Source organism: Grus americana, chromosome 4 (assembly GCF_028858705.1).
Source record: "Grus americana isolate bGruAme1 chromosome 4, bGruAme1.mat, whole genome shotgun sequence".
NCBI lineage: Eukaryota > Metazoa > Chordata > Aves > Gruiformes > Gruidae > Grus > Grus americana.
The window spans coordinates 25,941,715-25,959,412 of NC_072855.1; the positions used below are offsets into that span (position 1 = coordinate 25,941,715).

Here is a 17,698-nt window from a genome sequence, read left to right on the forward strand (position 1 = left end):
GGTGTCTGCCACGGGATGCTGGATTCAGGGACCAGAAGGCTCCAGAAAGTTGTTGTATCACACAAAGCCAGATGAAGATGTGCTCCAGAATCACACCATAAGTGAAACCCCCATCTCATCCGCATTTGCTTCGCGAGGTGGTGTATTACAAAATGAAGAATTCAAGGTTTGCTTGCAATTCAGTGAAGCAAAGCGGATAGGCTTCCCTGAGCTGCCTGAGCTGACGATATGGGATGGGTGCACAAGGAATTTAGAGATGATTTGACATATTCATGATTGTGCATCCTAGAGCCAGTGCAAAGCATGAGGCCGCCAAAAGCTGGCTGAATTTTAAAATCAAATTGGAGAGAGGACGAAGTAACAGGGGGATTTTGGTTTGGTTCTATGTGAAAAAACCCCCTGTTCCAATTTTCACAGCCTGGTTATTTTCAGACTCTCAAAGCTAAAAGGCACTTTTCACTGGGAACAAACTGTGAAGCACATTATTGTAGTGTCTAATTATGCAGCTTTCCCTGAGCTATAGAACTGATGTGCTGAGAAAGTGTGGCACCTCGAATGCAGAGAGTGAAATCTGGACACAGCAGAACTCGGCAGAAGATTCGGCCGAGTGGTTTATTGGGATGGGGTTTGTACAACTGCAGCCCCGCTGCACATGGTGTGACCAGCGAGGAACTGCTGAGGCCTCCCGTGAAACCCTACTAGGGCGGTTTTGCTGGCGTTACTTGGGCAACAGGGTCCCTGAGTACGGCTCGGTGTTAAAAATCTGGCTCTAATATTCAAAATACATTCAAACAACAGCTGGGCACACACGTTAACTTTCAACTTCTTTGGTCTGAAAAACAGCAGGCGGGGGAGAGACCAAAACAACGTGTAGCTTCGCTTTAGTCGGGTCGAGCTGTTCAGCTAAGGGAAGAGACCTTGCCCAAATATTCCCTTTCTATCTTCTCAAACTGACCCCTTTAAGTTTGTTACTCCATTGCTCATTTTACTTTCACTTGCTATTAAAATGGGTTAAAAGTTTTTTTAAAAAAAAAAGAGAAAGTACTTGGAACTTAAAAGGAGAACAGCAATAGCACTGTTATTTTTGTCAGCGTCTGACTTCTGTTTTTAACAGAAAAAGTCATTTTGGGTCACTAATTGTTTTACTGAATTCTGCAAGCAGGATAAAAAGTTGAGTAGATATGCAATTGTGATTTAAATCAGAAACTATTCTTTTAGCAGAAAAAAAAAAGTATTTTCCTTTGGTAATTTGCAAAATGTGGTGAGTATATGTTACATTATTTAAAATGCAGATTTACCAGCCTTTTTATACTTACTTGCTCTGTAGCACACAATATAAATATATTCTAAGAATAAATAATAAAAATGTTTCTAATCTTCCCCCTCCCCCCCAATTTTTCATATGGGAAGTTACTCAAGCTTGTTAGATATAATCGATACTGTTTTGCCTGATATTTGCAATTAACAGTTTGCAAACATTTGTGTAATTTTTGTGGGTACTCTGGGATTGCTAAGGTGTCTGAACACATACTAGCTAATGCTCGTATTGATAAAGAAAATGCATTTAAAGCAGTCTTTTTATACACGGCACCACAATGAAATAAATCACCACAGGGATCAGACAGGAAGAAAAAAGAAATGTCGGCACTCTGACATCTCAGCCTTTCCTGCATTCGAGTGAATACAGCCATTAAAATAATTTCAAATAAATGGGGCAATTCATGCCTTTTAGTACTTTCTCCTAATGCCTGTGCTACACAGGGCTCAGGTTAATATACAAAGAATAAAAAGCTTCATTTCAGAACATGGTAACGGCTTGTCTGCTCTTGCCTTTGTAAGCAAGTTAACTACCTTGACTTAATTAAAAGTCAGTTCAGCCTCTGAAAAAAGCCAGATATGAGCACAGTCGGGTTAGCCAAACTCCCTTGTTAGAAATAACAGTAATGGATGTGAGGAAACATATTTTATGTCTCGGAGATTTCCTTCACAGCTGTAAGCGCAAAAAATCCTGACCAGTTATTACTGTGTACCTGTCCTAGCTGACCTGCGCACCCTTCACATCATGCTCTGAGCAGCCAGCTGTTGAAAACAAAATTCAGGGAGAAAACAACATCTAGATGTTTCTATTGCTGTAACTGCTTAACTATAGCTATGGTGGCCTTTCCCCTGCCCTGGAACTCCCGCTCCATCACGATGTGACCACACAGCTGCTGTGTGCCAGCGTGGTCTGTGTTGCTGGGGAGGCAGAAGGAGAGCATCACCTCCAGGCAGCACTGGGGAAAAGGGTTTTAAGGAGGACAGGTTTTTAAGCAGTTTTTAAGCTCCTTGGGGCTCTCCCTTACCAAGGCATCACAGGGAATTGCTCTGCTCTGCAAACAGAGCTGGCTCTACCTCAGCCAGACTTCTGTCACCTGCAGGTGCTCTTGCAGTAGCACATTTATTTTGCGTACCATTTCTAAAATCGGTGTTTCTCTAAGTCATTCCCCAGGCCTGGTTTCTGCAGACTCTGTTGTGCTGGTGGCACGGGCCGGAGGGTGCATTTCAGCTTTGCTGGGCTCCAGCTGCTGCACTTCGGGGAAGGGGGGGGTGGGATGTGTGTGTCTCAAAGCACCGAGCCAAAACCTGTGGCACATCCCTTCCTGAGCACGGGGAGCCGGCCTCCAGCCTCGCAGGGATCAGCTGCAAAAGCCCTGAATTAGTTATTGGCAAATGAAATAATAGCTGTTGCTGCCTTTCTGGTTACGAAGAGGTGAATGAGCGATGTGCCTGTCTCAGGTCTTTCAAAACCGCCCTCCACAGGGCTGGCCAGGGGATTTCTGTCATTACTCCTCTCACCTTGGGCAGCCGCCAGTATGATTCATGCAGGGGCGGGGTAGAAGGGCACAGGCCCGTGTATGGTGGTGGTTGTTTCTGTCTCTGGAAAAGAGGAAGGAAACGACGACCGATGCCTCCGCACGGCGTGAGGTGCTCGCTCACCCGCGTCTGCAGCATTTCCAAGAAGCCTCCGGCAGGCGCTGGCTCCTGCGGGCGCCCCAGCAGCGCCCGGCCGTGCCTCGGAGGACACGAGCTGACTCGGGGCAGCTCTCGTGCCGAGACCCTGGTGTCTCCCCCCACCCCCTGGGCTGCCTTCCAAAAATGCTCCTGCTGTTCAGGTGCCACAAAAGGGTGAGATTTTCAAAGGAGCAGGCTTTGCTTTGAAAATCAAGATCCCTTGCAAATGCCAACTATGCCAGATGTGGTTGAGTGTGTCCACTAGCCACAGGCAGGGCTGTGGTGGCCGAAGGCGCACAGCCAGCTCCAGGGCATGAAGGGAGAGAACCAAGACTGATACTCCTCAACTTGGCAGATGAGTTAAATATGTAGAAGCAACTGGAGGGAGACTTACGTGTCTTATATGCCAAACCTCTCGTAACACAGAAGCAACCGCTGAATTTTCTCTTTCTGAGAAAACTCTGTTTTTTTAATGTATAAAATGCTAAGTGACTTTCTGGCTATTCCCTTGACTAAACACTTGCATTCATCTGCCACCGTGACACCAGATCTGCTGTTTAAAAGCCAGTGTCAGCGCCATCCTGCTGTGAATGACACAGTGTTCAACACAGCACGCATCTGAGTAACAGTTAAAGGTCACAGGATTTCATAAGAGGCTAGTTTGGGACTTCTAATGGATCTTGGGCATTAAAATATATACATATATTTTAAATTATCATGTAGTATGTGGAATTTGTGTTGGTATCTCGACCGTCATAGAATTATTGTCCAACTAAACCAGAGCTGCAGGCATGGCTCATGATTAGGGCATTGGCTTAGACAATGAACGCTGCTGTTTTATCCCTCTCCCATCACACAGAGCTTGGCCAAAGCCAGGTCAGGTCAACGGGGAGCTTTTAAATTTAACCAGGCTCCAGACCAGGCCTATGTAAGCCTGCACAAGTAACTTTTCCATACACAACTCCGAAGTGATTGCTGGTGTAACCAAACCGTTCAGGATCAGCTTGACTCAAATGGATTCACCCTGCCTGAGCCTGCTCTCCGTGGCTGGCTGGTGAATGGCAGGAGGATGAACTGCAGACATGAAACACCACTGCTGTCCCCAGCCCCGCTGCCGCAGCTGGGTGACAACGGGGGAGCCGCAGCTCCGCCTGCACCCCACATGAAATGGGAAGATGGCAGTGACCTTTTTTTAAAGTACTTTCGGATCGGTCATGAGACAACTTGGGTGCTGGCTCCTCTTCTGAGAAATGTTTTGGCTCATGGGTTTGACCTGCAAATTTTGCTCTGAATGGATTTGTAACACAACTTTATAGGATTAGGGCTTTCCAGTGTTTCCATTCACTGAAGGCATAGGGAGTAGGTAGACATAAGGAACAGAAAAAGAAGGAACAATATACAGGAATGCATTAATTACTTCATTATTTTAACATTCCTTTGTGATGGGAAAGATTTTTTTTCTGCAGTGGCAACAGTCACGGGTGCCCATATCAGGAGTCTCAGGCTCCTGATGCAGTACAAGACATAACTCAAGGAGATTAACTCAAGGAAAGGAGATTCTGACTCTGCTCCACCCACAACCTTCCAGCTGGCCACCAAGAAAAGTGATGCACTGCCCTTGCTCTGGAGCATCCTCAAGTTTTTGGCTCTCTAATGTCCAGGGCCACAGCTTTGCTATTTTCCCCTGACTACTCAGAGGCATTTAAACAAACTGAGGCATCTTTACGCAAGAAATTCCTCTCCTGCTTTCACAGCTGGAACATGCTTTTGACTCTCTCTACAGAGATGTCACAATTTAACTTTTAATTTCCAGATGAAAGAAATCCTATGAGCCTTGCCTAGCAAAAAGAAGACTATTTGGGAAGTTGCTTTCCCCCCTTGAGAATAGCTAGTTCTGGTGTACTCGATCTTTGCAATAGGTGTCAGCCAATGCTGGTGGAGTTACCTCTCTGTGAAACTGCACAGCAGAGACTGGAGGGATATCACTGCATTGTGTATTAAATACATCAGTGATAATGGCTTTAAGCAGAGAGTACAAATAGCATATGAAAACAGAGATGCGTTCTGGAAAGATCTAAGGCAGAAGGGATTGGTTAACTAGGTTCCTGAAAAAAAGACTAGGTTCTGATTTGGATCTGGGACGAATTGCTCAGGGACCCTGTTGAACTATCCAGAATTAACAAGGCATTCGCCAAGCAGAGGAGCTTAGATGTCTGCAGGGTAGTGCTCTGACGTTGTGCATATGACAGAAGAACCAAAACTGTGGGAAGACTAAAACCCGAGGCAGGATGGCATGAAAACCTCCTACCTCTAACTCCACAAAATCAGTCTGCTGAGCTGCATGTGCTGTGATGAACGAGAGAAGCTATGAGTGTGCTGGGCATGAGGAATGAGAGGCAGAAGCAGCAGTGGACCACATCATGTCACAGAAATCTGCAAGTGCCAGGAGAAGACACCTGAGGTGGGAAGAGGGGAAGACAAAAGCCTGGGAGCTCAGAGGTGCTCTTCACAAGAGCAATGGACAAAGATGCAGCAGGAGATGGGCAGAGTCAGCATGAATGTGAATGGAAATTACATTCATTTCTGTACAGGGCAGAGGTACGTAAGCAACCGTGATGCTAAAGATAATTACATAACATTTAAAAAAATCCCTGGGTTGTGGGAAAAAAGCTGTGCCAGGGCCTCTGAGGACTTGCAGGTATATAAGAAGATAGGGACATAAAAACCTTTAACTGGACCTGGGGTTCCCAGAGCTGCTACAGCTTTGTGAAGGTGATGCTATGCTTTACTGGTGGCATACATGGACAATGGGGACTCTGAAACTCGGCCCCATGCTGGTGTTGCTCTGGCAGGCATGTACTACAGAGAAACAAGCCACATTTTCTCTGAAGCCCAAAGGGAAGGAGGTGATGAATCAGACATTTTGCTGAAAAGGTCTCTGAGAGGCAGCAGCCTGAGAACGCTGAGCCACAACCAAAACAAAAGAGAGGAGCCATGTCGATATCCGGGGTGGCAGTGATGGGTCCGCAAGGCCACATAGACATCCCAGGGGCTGTGGCAGGATGATGTCTGATGACGAGGCTGAGCATAACTCTTACCATTCCCTGGCTGGGCTGGGCTGGGGATGAGAGACATAAAAAATGGGCCTCTGAGGGACATCCGTAGCCCATGCGGGCAGTGGCATGCAGAGGTGCCTGAGCTAAAGCCACTAGTCCTGGAAGCGGGAAGTGTGTGCCTGTGTTGATGTGGCACTAAGAGACAGGTTCACCACAATGCCAGGTCACACTTTGACCTGGGTTTCACAGGGTGCAACAGGCTTCAGGACTGGACTGCAAGACACTGAGAGTGGCTGGAGCACCAGAATCTGCGAGAGAAGCTTGCCAGGATAATGCAGCAATCACAGCAAGAGGTGCGAAAGAAATGGAAGTAAAATAATGACAAGTTCATTGTGTGCCTCCAGTGCGTGCACAGCTTTTACATGACAGCAAGCAGCTGTGAAAGACACTGCGTCCTGCAAGCATTTCGTGATTTGGTGCTCTCACTGGGATGTGGGTGAAGGAGCCACAGCCGGATCAGGCTGTGACTGCAGTGGACTGAGGTCTGCTCGTCCTTGATTTCACAAATGTTGCGCAGGACACACAGGGCAAACGGGAGACAGAATCAGAGTCAAGCAGGGTCAGACTCGAGTCTGCAAAAATAGGTTTTCTATCGGTACTTCTTGTGGACATTCACTGGCCATATAGAAGTAATTGAAGGGATCTGGTAATGGCTTCAAAACATCAGCTAAGGTAGGTAGGACTGACACTTATGGAGGGTGGTGCAGGAGCTCAATTTTTCTCTGCGGATTGAGGATCAGAGGTCGGGGTTGGGGCCAGACCTATTTGAACGAAGAGGCAGGAGATGTGGAAAGTGCAGTTGGCATGTGCCTCATCAGACCAACTGGAAGCATAAAGTATCCATGGTATTTGACAATGCAGTCACATTTCTGCTTCCCCATGAGGAACTAAGTTTGACCAAGGGAGCCAGCCTGTAGGACAATGTTTCCCGTTGACCATGTCAAATGCTTGGGGAGCAAAACTCCCCTGTGAATTCCTCTGTATCCATCTTCTGAAGGCTGTTTGGGACAAGACCTACAGGAATGGAAATGCCACCTCCTGATGTGGTGACCACATTATCAGGTTTGAACCCATTGGCAACACAATGAATTAGGGGCCGCCAGCTGTCAACAGAACAGTACGTCTCTCTTGTTGCTCCCCATCCTGCCAGTTTAGCACAGCAGATTCCCACCTTTTTCAGTCCAGAGGCCTCCACTGTTGATCTTCCCACACACGCAGTACAACCCTTGCAGAATCATTTTCCTTTCATAGGCTGAGTGCATACATGGAACAGAACATTAAGCAGCAGGTCTGCATGTTCTGCCTCCCTCCAATGTGGTCCCAGGTCAATGAAAAAGCTCCCTCTTGATGTAGCAAATGTTGATCAAGCTGCAAAACCACTTGAATGTGACAGAGATGCTGCTTGGACACAGCAAGGTGACTCCCCTAAGACAAATATCAACCCAAACATTTCTAAAGTGCAAAGAAGGTTGGGGTCACAGAATGAAAAATATTGGCAAGCCGAAGGATAGAGATGCTGCAGTCTGCAAGAGCTGACACCAGTTGGATTTTGTGATCACTGCTCCATGCTCTCTGCAGGTAAGTGCGAATGCTGCCAGCTGTGCAGTGCGAATTCCATCACGTACCTGTGCTTCAGTTAGCTCAAGTCTAATTCTATCACTGAACGATCCAATGATGCACAGATTTAGGATTGACGGACACAAAATTAAGCCCACAGTAAATGGCACAAACAGGCATCTTCTTTCTTGCTTGCTTTCTTTCTTTCTTTCTTTCCCTCTCTCTTTCCCCCTTTTTCTTTCTCTCTCTCTTTCCCCCTCTCTCTTTCTCTCTCTCTCTTTCTCTCTTTCTCTGAAGTATCCAGCACTTTGTTTAGCAAACTATTTTTACAGGACCACAAACCTGCACTGAGTTTCAAATTCACAGAGAGCTTGCACTTATTGCAATTAATTCATTTACTGTTTTGAGGTGTATATGGTGTAGTTAAGGCGAACTTAGTTCAAACGTGTAAAAATATCGCTTACAGGGATGGTCTGCACACCTGCAGATGGGAACATCTGAAGAGCAGTTTAAGTTCAGAGCTGCGCTAGACCACTTGATCAAAAAATAGTGAAGAGCCATAACAGCAGCAGTGGTGGAGGCTCTAACAATGAGAGGAACGTAAGGATGTGGTTTGCTCTCAAGAAGGTCTTGAAAGAAGGTAGGAGGGGGAAGGAGGAGAGAGAGGTGGGCTGCTGTAAGCAGAACGGTAGGAGCTAAAGCGTAGTGAAAGGAAATAGCTGAGGCTGTAAAAAGTGAAAAAGGTTACTGAGAACTGAAGAAATCGGAGAAGAGACAATGTGACTGCAGGGAGCTTTTCCTCAGCTCTGTGCTCCCCTTTTCAAAAGCTGGTCACTTGGTGGGGTTTGCAGCACAAGACGGTATTTGGACAATTTACTCTGATTCTTCTGCTGGCAGAAGAGCAACAAACGTGACATCCCAAACTAGGAATTCATTGATCAAAGTGCAACGTGAGGAATGACCCGCATTTGCTGGTCAAATCGAAGGGCTCTCCTGCGAGGTCAGTCTCTGCCACGCAGGAAAGCGTGGAAGCGTGGCTAAGGCCACCCCTGGCCCAACGCTCTCAGGCAGCGTTAAAGGCAAAGTCTAATACGCTCCCTTAAAAAAGCAAATGTGCCTTGTACGCGCACTGCCACAGGCTGTGACACCCATGCAGGGCCCCACGCTCACCTCCTCGGTGCCTGCTCCTCTTCCAACCTTGCCTGGGGCTCAGGGCACGTGTCCCTGGCTCAGGGGACTGTGGCACAGGGGATGGGGAAGCTGCCCTGTGGCCAGCGCGGCTCTGCCCAGGGCCAGGAGCTTGGTCCTGCACCCCCGGGAATAAGTCTGAGCTCAGGAGCAAGCAGGGTGGCTATTTCAGGGCTGCTGGGTCAGGGGGGCCGTGGAGAGAGGACAGAGCACTGTGAATGCCCCGGGGTGCAGGGAGGCACCAGATCTGTGACACCCAGTGACACCAAGTGGTAGCAGCCGGGGTGCAGTAGTGTTGGTGGCAATGAAATTGCTGATATTTTCCTTGGTGCTCTAGAGCCTGCATACTTGCTATAAACGTTATGAAACTGGTAGGGAAACCCAAGGCTTGGTGACCTTGGGTTGCTAAAGAAAAGGTTTCCAAGATACAGCCTCACCCTAAACAAGTTTTGCATCTGACTTAGGAGCTTTTCACTCTGCTGGGACTCAAGCTGTGGCACTGATCCTGCCCGGGTTTGCTGCAGACCGCTGGGGAGCAGCTTGCCAACCATCCAGCAGTTTGCACAGTCTCGTTTGCCAGTTGAGTGATCAAGGTAAAAATCACCTTGTGCCTAAGATGAAGTGGCACAGAAAGCCTTCAGAGCATGTGCTGTGGGACTGGCGCTCTGCTGGCTAGATGCATCTGCAGATGCTAGAGAGACCGGGTGGTTTGTGATGACACATGGTCCCCTTGGGATATGAGCTCTACATACTGGTGGGCTTTGGCAGGGTTTGCTTTTGGAACAACGGAACTACTCTGAGCATAGCTTAGAGCAGAGCTGCTGGCCCAACAGCTGGTATTTCAAAGTGTTTCAGATCCACATGCCCATCTGCACGGCACTTCAGAAGAATTGTTAAGGAAGAAGCATTTACAGAATTGAACAGAGACAAAAGATTAGCAGTCAGCAGCTGTAGGTAACGCGGTCGTGGGCTGCTCCTTGCCTGCTGACAAGCTCCATCAGCACCAGCCATTTGCAAATGTGCAATGGTGTGGGCAGGGGTCTGCTTCTGCCTCCCACTCACTCTCCCAAAAAGCAAGCCCAGAAGCACAGAAGACATAAATAGGTGCTTCTGACATACGATTCTTTTAGTCTATTCCAGACATTGGTAAGGTGAATCGTGCCCCAGAAAACCATGTTTCTCGCTCTCAGCTGTAAAAGGAGTCAAGACAACTCACTCAGACATAGGTGTCCATACTGCGACGATGCAGAGATTCATCCCACCCTTGTCTACAAACACTGTGCACAGACCACAGTTAGCACAGCTCCTCGGACACTTCTTCGCCCTTTCTGATTGTGGTGGGTTGACCCTGGCTGGAGGCCAGGTGCCCACCAGAGCCGCTCTATCACTCCCCTCATTCACCAGACATTCACCAGGGGAGAAAAGGCATAACGAAATGCTTGTGGGTCGAGATAAGGACAGGGAGAGATCACTCACTAATTGTCATCACGAGCAAAACAGACTGAACTTAGGGAATTCATCTAATTTATTATCAAGCAAAACAGAGTAAAGGAATGAGAAATAAAATCAAATCTTAAAACACCTCCCCCCACCCCTCCCATCTTCCCGGGCTCAACTTCACTCCCGGCTTCAACCTTCCCCCCCCTCAGCAGCACAGGGGGACGGGGAATGGGGGTTACGGTCAGTTCATCTCACGGTGTTTCTGCTGCTTCTTCATCCTCAGGGGGAGGACTCCTCTCACCATTCCCCTGCTCCAGCATGGAGTCCCTCTCACGGGAGAAAGTCCTTCATGAACTTCTCCAATGTAGTCTCTCACACGGGCTACAGCCCTTCACGAACTGCTCCAGCGTGGGCCTCTCCCATGGGGTGCAGACCTTCAGGAGCAAACTGCTCCAGCGTGGGGTCCCCCACGGGGTCACAAGTCCTGCCAGCAAACCTGCTCTGGCGTGGGCTCCTCTCTCCACGGGTCCACAGGTCCTGCCAGGAACTTGCTCCAGCATGGGCTTCCCACGGGGCCACAGCCTCCTTCAGGTGCCTCCACCTGCTCCGGCGTGGGGTCCTCCACGGGCTGCAGGTGGAATCTCTACGCCCCTTCATCCTTCCTCCATGGGCTGCAGGGGGACAGCCTGCTTCACCATGGCCTTCACCACAGGCTGCAGGGGGATCTCTGCTCCGGCGCCTGGAGCTCCTCCTCCCCCTCCATCTGCACTGACCTTGGTGTCTGCAGAGTTTCTTACATCTTCTCATTCCTCTCTCCGGCTGCAAAAGCTCTCTCTAACTTCTTTTTTCCCTTCTTAAATATGTTATCACAGAGGCGCTGATTGGCTTGGCCTTGGCCAGCGGCGGGTCCATCTTGGAGCTGGCTGGCATTGGCTCTATCAGACACAGGGGAAGCTTCTAGCAGCTTCTTGCAGAAGCCACCCCTGTAGCCCCCCCGGCTACCAAAACCTTGCCACGCAAACCCAACACACTGATACTGGTCTGGTGAGTCCTGCCACTGCAGTGCCTGTATGTCGTAGCAGAAGGGATGAAGCTGTCTTTCTCAGGGAACTGTGTCTCAAAGGTGGATGAGTTCAGCTCAGCTCACAGCATTTTCACTTCAGTTGTTTGCATATTTCCATGACATTCTTAAGAAGTGAGTATGTCTGAGGTTTTTGCTCTTCCATTGTATGTAATTGAAATTTGTCAATGCATGAACAAGTTGTTGGAGAGGAGAGAGACATGCAGAGAGCAATCACAAAATCTTTGTTTTCTTAGGAATTCAGGCAACTAGAGTGATCACCTTATTTCTGTGGTTAGCCTGATCCCTGGGGAAAAATCTCTCCAAACAAACAGCGTGTTCTGCTACATAATGCATATGATCGAGACGCTGCTGTTGAAACTGGGGGCGGAGATACAACAAAACAGATTTCTACTTGCATTTAAACCTTATTTTATATTACAATGCCATTGAGAGGGATGGAGGCACTTGTCACAGCTATTTTTTTGTCTTTCTGAAGTTAATTGCACTTTAAAAGTGTTTTTTTCCCCACCTGTCATACCAGAGGCAGAACTAGAAACTGCTAGGAATTACTTTGTGCAACAAAGCGGCATAAAGATATGATCATCTGTATTTGATGTAGAATCAAATAGAACTCAGAGGATTTAGAGACAAAGGTAAGCTTGCGGGCCGAAATGTTTGAAGTTCAACTTCTGCCTCACAAAGAAGACAGGCTTATTCTACCCTGGAGATTTAAGGCATTTAAACTCACGCTAGCCACTTCAGAGGCTTCCCGTTGGACAGGGTATAAAGTCGGCTGTGACGAGTTGATGTCAGACTTATGATTTATTGAGACACTGGGATGGACACTGCTGGGGTGTGAAGGATGTGCAGCATGAACGCATGGCCTGATGCTAATGCAATGGCTAGAGCCTCCTCTTTAGCCACTCTCATAAAATAGTCCCTATCAATTTTGCAGCTGGAACTAAATCCAGAGGGGAATGCAGAGTTCATTTTGACACTGGATTAACAGTGAAACTTATCTGTTCTTGGATTTTTAGCCATAAGGTTTTCTGCCAAAGCAGTTGTGTCTAACAATTTAAATGAAGTATTGTTCATCAATTACTCATCAAGCTTAAGACCTTAAAATCTTTCACTACATGGTGCAGAGTGTTTGGGTGATGAACGTGGTGGCCCTCTCTCCTGAAGGGAATGGAAATTATTAAACTCAGTGCAGGTTTAGCGAGCTGCAGCATGGAAAGAGAGAGGTTCTGACTCATCTACTCTGCAAACAACCGCATGAGACTGCAGTTTCACTTTTTGATGTGGTCTCATTACAGAAGTGTATGCCAGCTGAATTATCACGATGAAATACTATTCCTTCCACCTGGCTAAGCATTTGGTAATTTTACTTGAGGTTCTGGGGCAGGAGAGCTGAAGCTGCTTCAGTGGGCGGCGTACCCACAGTTCAAGTGATAATTCAGCCCTTGGTGCCTTCAGGGAGGAGCTGAGCTCTCCGCTCTCCCACCCACTCTTTATCCCCTTCATTGAGGAGAAAAGAGAGGTGCATGCAGGAAGGGCTAGGTCTTGTCCTCTGAGGTCCACACTTATAAGAAAGTGTTCAAGGAGACTGAAGTGAAATAAGGAGTGCCAGGCAATGTTTGTTATAAAAAATGTTTGGTGAGATTAGGGCACACTCCTGTGTTTTGTCAGGATGATGCAATGAGAGAAGAGGCAGAAGCTCTGAGATGCATAGCCCTTCCTTCGGTATCAGATGAACCTCCGTCTCCCTTACTGCATGCATCGAATTTGGGAATGCTTTTAATTATAAAGTATGTCCAGTATGCAGTTACAAATGATATTAATTTTGGCATCTTTGTTAGCTATACCAAGAAGCAACTAATGACAGTCACTGGCCTCTGCCTACTGGACACCTCCCCTGTTCTGTGGTCTCCAATCCTGTCGGGAGGGGATGGAGCATATCCTCGTACAGCAAACAGCATTCTCTCCCTTTAGCATTCACTACTCCTTCAGTAAAACTTCTCCTGGAGTATTCCTTGGACGGTGATTTCAGGACAAGAAATATTTCAGTGAAAAGTTTGTCATCGGCATTCCCAGCATTTGTCACCTTCCTTTAGAGATAAAGGCAATCAGGGAGCTGGTGAGATGCCATTGGGCTCAAGGTGACCAAAAATTGGCTGTTTCACATAAATTAAAGTGACCGTGAAGTTTTCGACTCAGCCTGATCAATTGCAAGTGTACAACTCCAAGTCTGCAGATGAGAGCTCTTGCCCATGTAATCTCACTCCTCTTCTGAATTTTAAATGCTGGTTCCTACCTATGATGGGGAGAAACACCATCATATAAATAAAACCACTAGATAACTCTGTGGAAGTCTGAGTCCTTCACTAACAACCATTTGGCTACTGGGTCCTTTTATCTCCCACTTAATGGGAGATAACAGGTCCTATTCAACGGGAGCCTGACCGTGCTCCCATTTAAAAGGAGTTAAGGTCTTCCTTATCCTATACTGCACAACACAAATATGACACCCCAAAATAGGGACAGATCATTTGATTAAATGACATGTAAAAGCTTTATCTTTGCCAGGGAGCTAATTGCCTGAAACAAAGAGACACGGTCTGGACTGGATTAGGCCAGAAGTAAGGCAAAGTTTACTGTGGAGTAAAGTGCTTCGTTAAAATACCTCTGGGTGAATGTTCTTGCATTTACACCTTTTTACCTTGTGTTTTGCTGACTAGGAGTGTGTAGGCATGGGTAGTTACCATGGAATAAATGACATGCTGTAAATTCACACCATCAATTAATTTCTTCATGTGCCCGTGCTTTCAGACAGAGGAACACCCTGTTTCTGGATGGTGGGTGAGGAGAGGTGTGAGGAAGATACTCTGTCAAAACAAAGCTGCTTCTGTGTGTATGTAGCAGGAAAATCAAGTGGCTGAGAAACATTACAGCCACAAACCGTGTGCCTGCAGGCTTCCCTGCGGTCCTGGCCATCTCAGGCTGACTCAATGGCAGCACACTGGGTCTGCCCTGGGGACCGCAAGGGGAAGGGACCACTGGCTGGAGCGTTCAAGGTGGCATCTTCAACTTAGGTGCCAACACGCCCATTAAATTGAATATGCACCCAAACCCCTTCTTCAGGATTTTGTGGCCACAAAGAGAAGAACAAGAAAAAAGATTATTGCTTGCTTCTGCGGGACCAGGTGGGGAAATTTTGTGAAAGAAGAAAACAGCTAAATTTGTTTCAATGTTTACTGTATGATTGGAGGTGTACAGATAGGCATGCCCCCACATCTTTGGCCCAGGAAACTTTGCTTCCTGCACTCACCTTGGGCTTGGCTGTACTCGGCCCATGGGGGTATTACCACGTATTCCATCACTGGATTTTTCAGCTTAATTTTGCTGCTTAATTTTCCTTCAGGAGCCTGCAGAGGTCTTTATTTTTCCTCAGTCTCCTCAGTGGAAAGAAGGAGGGTAGCTGTACTTCCACTCATTCAGGTCAGGGTGAGCACATCCGGTGACGGGGGTGTGCGCAAGGGGCCGGGGGAAGCTGCGAAGCTTCTCCTGGGCACGGGAGCTGCTGGCAGCACCCACCGCACCGCTGGCCTGACCCAGCTTTTGCAGCTACGGTCACAGAAAACAAAGTAAAAAGAGATTTTTTAAAAAATTTTTTTTAAGTTTCCTTCTCTAGGTAACATTAAGTACTGAGGTTACTGCTGGGTGTTAAAATACTCTCCTGGTTCTGGAGTTTTTTCGCAGGGGCTCAGATAAGGTGGGGGAGCCGCTTGCGCTCGGCACCGATTGGCGAGTGAGCTGAAGTAAACTACACGGCTTAACCACAGGGGCCTGTTTTCTTTCTGCACCGGAAACACCTGCCAAAAAGGCTGTGTTCACTTGGGCTGTACGAAGAAAAGCCCCAAATGAAGCTTCCAGCCATATAACAACAGGTCAGGAGGTGATACTTGGTATGCTGGTTTAAATTCAAGGCAGTTCACTGGGTCGTTTCACCAGGTGCACGGCAAAGATAGGGGTGCGGGGCAGCAGCCTTCTCTGAAATGCATTTTTCGCAACGGGCTGCATGCTGCCAGCTCACTGGGAAGTGCGTTTCGACTACTGGCTGAAAAGGATTTGGAAAAAATAAATGACAATGGAACGACTGTGTGTGATTTGTACCCCATACTGCAAGGCACTGGCGGTGCAGCCGCGGGCCCCGGCGTGGTGGCACGGCGCTGTGGTCCAACCGGCCTGTGACACGATGCAGTCAGCAGCTCTCCCCCGAGCACTGCCACCATGGAGGGGCGGTGTGGGCTGGGTCTGCACCCATCCCAGTCCTCCAGCAATAGAGGTGCTGCAGCCCTGCTCTGGGTGGCCTGGACCCTCTGTGTCCCGAAAAGGGGTACCCCAAAAAGGGGTACTGCGTCCTCAGCCGAAATGATGACCTTGCATTTCCGTAATCTTGAAGGGATAGCGTGGTGGTGCTTCATGAGGAGGAGCAGTTGGCTGCTTTTGTCCCCTCTGAACTCTTTGACACATGGTTTGCATGACAAAAGCCCGGGGCAGGTCACAGCCCGAGTGCAGGAACGTGCAAGCCGTGCACCCATGCCTAGCAAAGCGCAGCCGGCAGAGGAGGGGCAGCCTGTAACGCCTGAGCGGACAAGCAGTTTAAACGTTTTTGCCACCTCCTCCTTTTGGCGGCTACCCACTGTGCACGATTCACTGCTTGTGCCCCACTCGTCAGCACTTCTCCTCCAACAAAATGAAGGCTTGCTAAGCTGGGGCACATTAAGATCTCGGAAAAAGTCATCCTGCCTCTTTTAAACTTTGCTAAAATGGGCCCAGTAAAAGCACAGGCAGCTTTTGGCAAGCTGCCTCAATCTGGTACATTTTCCACGCATACTGTTTGCCCAATAAGCAGGTCTAAGTTCTAGCACTAGGGACCCCGGTGGGGACAAAACCTGCGGCCCATGAAAGCCATCCCTTGAGTCTTGTAAACCCAGCTGGGTCTGCCAGCTCTTAACCCTCCAAACGTCATCTTCTACCCACACCTCTGGGCGGATGCATGGATGCGTGGCTGAATGAATGCGTGGATGAACACATGCATGAATGCATGTATGGATGCACGGATGGATAATGGTCTGCAGTGCACTGAGCTCAACGGTTCCTTCCCGACCATGAAAGCAGGAGGTCATCTGCGTGGCTGCAGCAGGGTCTGGAGCGCTACGCACTATCGCTGTCTCACCCCTTGTTCCCTTCAGGTGTCTGCACGGGTGACTGCAGTTAGCAAATCTTGCAGAAAACAATGGCTCTGGGGGCTGAGCACGCTTGAGGCAGGAGGATGGCATGGGCTTACAAGGTACCGTATCCTGAACAGCTCACGCTGCCGCTTGTTGTGAGCACCACCCAGTGCAGAGCAGCTCTCAGGACACGGTGGATGTGTCTCCTGAACGTCTTCTAGCATTTTGGTTTGTAGTATGCAGGCCTTTGTGAAGCTGCCAAAGTAGGGCAAAAGGGTGCAGCCCGGGCACTTGCAGAACCCACAGAAACGCTTGTGGAAGAACTAGCCTTTGGCAATCATCTCTGTCCAGGCATGAAAAGACCAGGAATCAGCTGAGAGTTAAATATCCATTGAATGAAGAATGTCTTTATTAAAAAAGAAAAAAAAAAGAAGAAAAGCCAATAGAAAATGCCCTGACGCTAACATGACCTAAGTGGCAGAAAGATAGCTACGTCCGTATAGTCAGAGTTGGAGGAGGTACTATAACAGGAACAAGATGCTGGAGCGGGTTGCTGGGGCTCTACAGATGACATGCATTGCCTGTGTTCCTCCCATGCTTGTGGAAGTTCACCTTATTGTTAAATTTCCCTCAGACATTGCACACAGGCTATACCGGTCACTAATATTACATGGGCTGGTTTATTCTATTCCATGACCAACAACAGTCCATTTTCAGTAAAATCCTCTATGATTTTTACTGTTTAATGCCCTACAGGCTTTCATTCCAAAGGGTAGTAGCAAACAAACTGTACGTGCCTGCAGTGTGGGGACGTGAGAGCTCACGTTGCTGAGCAATGGGGGCGAGAGGACGGGGTGTGCCGCGAAGCAACCAGGCAGCTAATGCTACAGAGTGCTGTTGTGAAAGCCAAGCTGAGATGCAAGACCTGGTTCCAAATTGATCTAGCCTTAAAGTAAACCTGAGTTTCTGAAGGAATGAGGGCAACGTGCCAGGAAGTAAAGAGCTGAGTAAATCTAAACGAGTGGCTTGTACTGAATATTGGGGTCAAGCCTACATAACGCTGTTGGAATTTGTGGCTAAAGAGTATTAGATATCTTTATAAATAATGC

The 17,698-nt window shown here is 48.0% G+C and overlaps 1 protein-coding gene across 1 annotated transcript in view; it reads left to right on the forward strand.

Moving 5' to 3' along the window:
* The window catches only part of CHRNA9 (cholinergic receptor nicotinic alpha 9 subunit), a 60,629-nt gene that overhangs the window by 16,559 nt on the left and 26,372 nt on the right, over window positions 1–17,698 (forward strand). The gene's annotated exons all lie outside the window — the stretch shown is intronic.